The sequence below is a fragment of the Lipotes vexillifer genome, unplaced genomic scaffold (assembly GCF_000442215.2).
Source record: "Lipotes vexillifer unplaced genomic scaffold, Lipotes_vexillifer_v1.1 scaffold10, whole genome shotgun sequence".
NCBI classification, from domain to species: domain Eukaryota; kingdom Metazoa; phylum Chordata; class Mammalia; order Artiodactyla; family Lipotidae; genus Lipotes; species Lipotes vexillifer.
Genome location: NW_006792541.1, coordinates 861778 through 868172, shown reverse-complemented (window position 1 = coordinate 868172; position 6395 = coordinate 861778). Strand labels below are relative to the sequence as shown.

The 6395-nt window shown below is 58.6% G+C and overlaps 1 protein-coding gene across 3 annotated transcripts in view; it reads right to left on the bottom strand.

Moving 5' to 3' along the window:
- The window catches only part of YWHAZ (tyrosine 3-monooxygenase/tryptophan 5-monooxygenase activation protein zeta), a 36039-nt gene extending 31096 nt beyond the window's left edge, over positions 1-4943 (bottom strand). Inside the window, exon 1 of one of the 3 annotated variants that reach the window (XM_007465733.1) lies at positions 4916-4943. The gene's annotated coding sequence lies outside the window, so the exon portion shown is untranslated. Of the gene's footprint in view, positions 1-585; positions 681-4044; positions 4086-4915 lie in introns of those variants that run through there. The other 2 variants (XM_007465731.1, XM_007465732.1) reach the window with 2 other exon arrangements.
- Between the last annotated feature and the right edge of the window lie 1452 nt (positions 4944-6395).

Genomic DNA, 6395 nt, shown 5'->3' with positions numbered 1-6395 from the left:
CCCGGGCCCCCCGCCGCGCCGCCACCCGGGTGGGGGAGGGCTGGGTGCCACCACAGCAGCGCGGGGCGCAGAGGCTGCGCCGAGGAGCGGGCGGGAGAGGCAGGGGACGTGGGGGGCGGCCGGGAGGGGGCGGCCTCACCTGCGCCACTGCAATGCCCGCAGCCGCCAAGTCATTATCTCGGGCGGAAGCGGGCAGCGGGGCGGCGCGGAAGAGGGAGCTTCGGAGGCGCGGGTGGGAACGGATCGCAGCCGGCGGTGCCTCGGCCGGCCGGGAGCCAGCGACCGGGCGGGTCCCGGGGATCTGGCGTGTGGGCGCCCTTCCCACCGAGGGGGCCGGGGCCGGGCGCTCATCGCGGCTGATGCGGAAGCAAGTAGCCCGAAGCAGCCGCGAGCCGCCCGCCCGAATCCAGCGGAAGAGAAGCCGCCGCCCGTCTCCGCCTGAGGAGACTCCGCCTCAGCCCAGCGCCGCTCCCGCCGGACGAGTGGGGCTGAAGGGATGCGGAGCGGGGACGGCCCCCGCGCTTTCGGAAGGCTGGCCTGGGACAGGAAGGAGCCAGGCGAGGCGGCGGCGGCCGGGTCCCTTACCTGTGTCCGGAGTGGGTGGCGACGGACGGACGGGGCTCAGCGGTCTCTGGGCGGCAGCGGCGAGGCTGAGACTCTGTCCCTGTATCTCGCTGCTCACAGGCTACAGCCGCTCCGCAGACACGGGGTTTCCTCCAATCACCAGCCCCGGCAGCAGGGGCGCCACACGCACGATGACGTCAAACGCTGCTATGGCAACCGTTGATTGGTGCCCACAGCTCAGGGGGCCCTGAGCAACCGCCGCTCCCCAGCGCGGGGCCGTCCTGCCCGCCCGCACTAGAGGGCGAGCGGAGGAGCGCGCGTCCTCTCCGCTCCCAACACTCCTCCCCAGCCCGCTCGGCTTCCAGCTTTTCTACTGTCCTGAGTGCGCCTGAACAGGAAGCTCTTGTTTTTTATTTCTCCTGGCCACCAATACCCCCAGCCCTTACTCGCCTTCCCTTCGGATCCCCCCGCTACCTCCGCCGGCTCACTCTTCTAAACCAGCCAGGAGGAAATTTCTCCCCACCCCCACCGTAGCTTTTCTGCGATCCTTCTGCGCCTGCGCCAGTTACTCCCTCTAGAAGGGGCTCCCGTTCAGCAACATCCGGGACCTTTCACATCCTCCCCCACCACCACCTCCCAGCCGCCTGGCCCGCCCCGCCCCGCGTGTTTCGCTGTGGTAGCTGCCCCCGGGGCCATCCGAGGGGCGGGATTACGAGAGCGGCTCCGCGGCGCTTGCATAGTGATCTGGACTTGGGGGAGTGGGAGGGCGCGGTCACCTCCCAGCCGCCTGGCCCGCCCCGCCCTCCGTGTTTCGCTGTGGTAGCTGCCCCCGGGGCCATCCGAGGGGCGGGATTACGAGAGCGGCTCCGCGGCGCTTGCATAGTGATCTGGACTTGGGGGAGTGGGAGGGCGCGGTCAGAGGGTCGGGGAGGGGCGTGGTGGCGCGCTAGCCCACTAGCCCGCCGCTACCCCACGCCGGGCGGGGCGACCGGGGCGCGGCCCCCGCCTTTCTCCCTTCCGCCGCCGCGGCTTTACCTGATGGCTCGCGGAAAGCGGCCGGAGGCCTTTTAAGGCTCGGCAGAGAGTGAGGCGTCCGGTCCCAGAGGGTGGGCTGAGCGACGGGATGGTTTTCCAATCGGGGTTTGGGGATCAGCGCGCAGTGACATCTGCGAGGGGACAATGGGTGGGCGCCAAGTGGGGCTGAGGTGGGGCGGGCGGGCGGAGCTGAGGCCTGGAAGGAGGCTCTCAGAAAGCCTACAACCTCCGAGGGGAAAAGACAGCTTCCTTAGATGGAGGCTTTGAGGTAGCCGTGGAGGCCTTAACAAGAAGGGAGGCAAAGAAAGAGGTTTGACCGTGTTGCCTCGTTTCTCGTAGGTTACATTTTTCTGTCCAAATAAAGCTTTCACTTAAAGACCTCATGCTGCAGTGGTTTAAAACGTAATGATGATTACGTATTGTCTCCTGAAGCAAGGTTTTAGGGACTCGGGGGTTCCCGGGGCCCGGATTGACCCTGCTGGCGGTGGGCCGCAGGCAGGGCGAGGAGCAGGGACCGGGAGCCAGGAAGAGAGGAAAGAGAAGGGCGGAAATTGTAGGTGCCGCATTAACGTGCCAACCTAAAACGGTATGGCCTCCACCCAGTCAGTTTAAGGAAGTTCTAAGAGATGCATTCACAGTGTGAAATGTCCCTGATCCGTCTTCCTTTAAATGTATTAGAGCTTAGAAAAGATTAGTGCCTGGTTGACCTGCAAAACCAGTTGCAAAAGTCGTCGAGTTTATAGAACTCAGAGCCCTTCCTACTGCCCATGTGTAAACTCCATCTTGGCCTCATTGACTTTTCCAACATCTCTTTACTGAGCACTTACTAGGGCCCTGCTTTAGGCACAGCTGACAAAGGAGCCTCACAGGAGTGGAGCCTCACAGGAGTGGAACCTCACAGGAGTTCAGCCTCAGGTTCCGCAGAGGATTGAATTTAGCGGTAGCAGACACATAAAATGTTTCCTCCTTCGTCCAGCACCTGGTTCTTCCGAGCACCTTGTCTTGTTCTGTATGATGGATACAGTGTCTGTGCCACAAGACTGTTACAAATGATATTTTGCCTGAAGTTCCAACTGGCATTTATATAGTAAAAGATAAACCAGAAAGAGAGTTTTCCAGTGACCGGTTCAATTTCAGTGTTTTTTATTTTCCCCATCGGAACAGAGTCATAGTAGGCTGAATGGATGAACAAATTGATCAGGGTTTTGTATCTGGGATATTAAAGTCACCTTTCTTTGACTCCCAAGCAAATTCTTTTAGGGAGTGACTCACTTAAAATGACTAATATTTCAAAAGATTTCTTAAAAAAAATTTTTTTTTGTCCCCAGTTTTGTGCTAGGCACCAGAAATTTGACAGAAGATACTAAGTTTAAAAAAATCTTTCTTAAAAGGAAATTGATGGGAGTTCCTGGTGGCCTAGTGGTTAGGATTCCAGGCTTTCACTGCTGTGATCTGGGTTCAATCCCTGGTCAGGGAGCTAAGATCCTGTAAACCACGTGCCCCCCACCCCCCCAAAAAGGTGATGTTTCTTTAATATCTCAAATACATGTCTAGATAGAATATATGCCCTTTGTTTTAGAGGAAGTTTAGGGATTTCTCTGCATAAATAAGTTGTGAATTTACCTTAGGAAACAGCTAAGTTAGGTTTTTGCCTCCTGCTTTAAATAGCAAGGATTTTGTGGTGAAACGACAGGAGCTATTAGGTTTTACATACTCAGATCAACATGCTCATGGAATAAAGTGTAATGAGGTTGCAGGGGAGCAAGGATAGGGAATGTCACGAAAGCCCCAACTGATAAGTATTTTGAGAAACAGGAATAATATATGGCAAGGATCATTGAAAATGAAGAAATGGAACCTATGAACTTGCCCGCCGCGCCGCCACCCGGGTGGGGGAGGGCTGGGTGCCACCACAGCAGCGCGGGGCGCAGAGGCTGCGCCGAGGAGCGGGCGGGAGAGGCAGGGGACGTGGGGGGCGGCCGGGAGGGGGCGGCCTCACCTGCGCCACTGCAATGCCCGCAGCCGCCAAGTCATTATCTCGGGCGGAAGCGGGCAGCGGGGCGGCGCGGAAGAGGGAGCTTCGGAGGCGCGGGTGGGAACGGATCGCAGCCGGCGGTGCCTCGGCCGGCCGGGAGCCAGCGACCGGGCGGGTCCCGGGGATCTGGCGTGTGGGCGCCCTTCCCACCGAGGGGGCCGGGGCCGGGCGCTCATCGCGGCTGATGCGGAAGCAAGTAGCCCGAAGCAGCCGCGAGCCGCCCGCCCGAATCCAGCGGAAGAGAAGCCGCCGCCCGTCTCCGCCTGAGGAGACTCCGCCTCAGCCCAGCGCCGCTCCCGCCGGACGAGTGGGGCTGAAGGGATGCGGAGCGGGGACGGCCCCCGCGCTTTCGGAAGGCTGGCCTGGGACAGGAAGGAGCCAGGCGAGGCGGCGGCGGCCGGGTCCCTTACCTGTGTCCGGAGTGGGTGGCGACGGACGGACGGGGCTCAGCGGTCTCTGGGCGGCAGCGGCGAGGCTGAGACTCTGTCCCTGTATCTCGCTGCTCACAGGCTACAGCCGCTCCGCAGACACGGGGTTTCCTCCAATCACCAGCCCCGGCAGCAGGGGCGCCACACGCACGATGACGTCAAACGCTGCTATGGCAACCGTTGATTGGTGCCCACAGCTCAGGGGGCCCTGAGCAACCGCCGCTCCCCAGCGCGGGGCCGTCCTGCCCGCCCGCACTAGAGGGCGAGCGGAGGAGCGCGCGTCCTCTCCGCTCCCAACACTCCTCCCCAGCCCGCTCGGCTTCCAGCTTTTCTACTGTCCTGAGTGCGCCTGAACAGGAAGCTCTTGTTTTTTATTTCTCCTGGCCACCAATACCCCCAGCCCTTACTCGCCTTCCCTTCGGATCCCCCCGCTACCTCCGCCGGCTCACTCTTCTAAACCAGCCAGGAGGAAATTTCTCCCCACCCCCACCGTAGCTTTTCTGCGATCCTTCTGCGCCTGCGCCAGTTACTCCCTCTAGAAGGGGCTCCCGTTCAGCAACATCCGGGACCTTTCACATCCTCCCCCACCACCACCTCCCAGCCGCCTGGCCCGCCCCGCCCTCCGTGTTTCGCTGTGGTAGCTGCCCCCGGGGCCATCCGAGGGGCGGGATTACGAGAGCGGCTCCGCGGCGCTTGCATAGTGATCTGGACTTGGGGGAGTGGGAGGGCGCGGTCAGAGGGTCGGGGAGGGGCGTGGTGGCGCGCTAGCCCACTAGCCCGCCGCTACCCCACGCCGGGCGGGGCGACCGGGGCGCGGCCCCCGCCTTTCTCCCTTCCGCCGCCGCGGCTTTACCTGATGGCTCGCGGAAAGCGGCCGGAGGCCTTTTAAGGCTCGGCAGAGAGTGAGGCGTCCGGTCCCAGAGGGTGGGCTGAGCGACGGGATGGTTTTCCAATCGGGGTTTGGGGATCAGCGCGCAGTGACATCTGCGAGGGGACAATGGGTGGGCGCCAAGTGGGGCTGAGGTGGGGCGGGCGGGCGGAGCTGAGGCCTGGAAGGAGGCTCTCAGAAAGCCTACAACCTCCGAGGGGAAAAGACAGCTTCCTTAGATGGAGGCTTTGAGGTAGCCGTGGAGGCCTTAACAAGAAGGGAGGCAAAGAAAGAGGTTTGACCGTGTTGCCTCGTTTCTCGTAGGTTACATTTTTCTGTCCAAATAAAGCTTTCACTTAAAGACCTCATGCTGCAGTGGTTTAAAACGTAATGATGATTACGTATTGTCTCCTGAAGCAAGGTTTTAGGGACTCGGGGGTTCCCGGGGCCCGGATTGACCCTGCTGGCGGTGGGCCGCAGGCAGGGCGAGGAGCAGGGACCGGGAGCCAGGAAGAGAGGAAAGAGAAGGGCGGAAATTGTAGGTGCCGCATTAACGTGCCAACCTAAAACGGTATGGCCTCCACCCAGTCAGTTTAAGGAAGTTCTAAGAGATGCATTCACAGTGTGAAATGTCCCTGATCCGTCTTCCTTTAAATGTATTAGAGCTTAGAAAAGATTAGTGCCTGGTTGACCTGCAAAACCAGTTGCAAAAGTCGTCGAGTTTATAGAACTCAGAGCCCTTCCTACTGCCCATGTGTAAACTCCATCTTGGCCTCATTGACTTTTCCAACATCTCTTTACTGAGCACTTACTAGGGCCCTGCTTTAGGCACAGCTGACAAAGGAGCCTCACAGGAGTGGAGCCTCACAGGAGTGGAACCTCACAGGAGTTCAGCCTCAGGTTCCGCAGAGGATTGAATTTAGCGGTAGCAGACACATAAAATGTTTCCTCCTTCGTCCAGCACCTGGTTCTTCCGAGCACCTTGTCTTGTTCTGTATGATGGATACAGTGTCTGTGCCACAAGACTGTTACAAATGATATTTTGCCTGAAGTTCCAACTGGCATTTATATAGTAAAAGATAAACCAGAAAGAGAGTTTTCCAGTGACCGGTTCAATTTCAGTGTTTTTTATTTTCCCCATCGGAACAGAGTCATAGTAGGCTGAATGGATGAACAAATTGATCAGGGTTTTGTATCTGGGATATTAAAGTCACCTTTCTTTGACTCCCAAGCAAATTCTTTTAGGGAGTGACTCACTTAAAATGACTAATATTTCAAAAGATTTCTTAAAAAAAATTTTTTTTTGTCCCCAGTTTTGTGCTAGGCACCAGAAATTTGACAGAAGATACTAAGTTTAAAAAAATCTTTCTTAAAAGGAAATTGATGGGAGTTCCTGGTGGCCTAGTGGTTAGGATTCCAGGCTTTCACTGCTGTGATCTGGGTTCAATCCCTGGTCAGGGAGCTA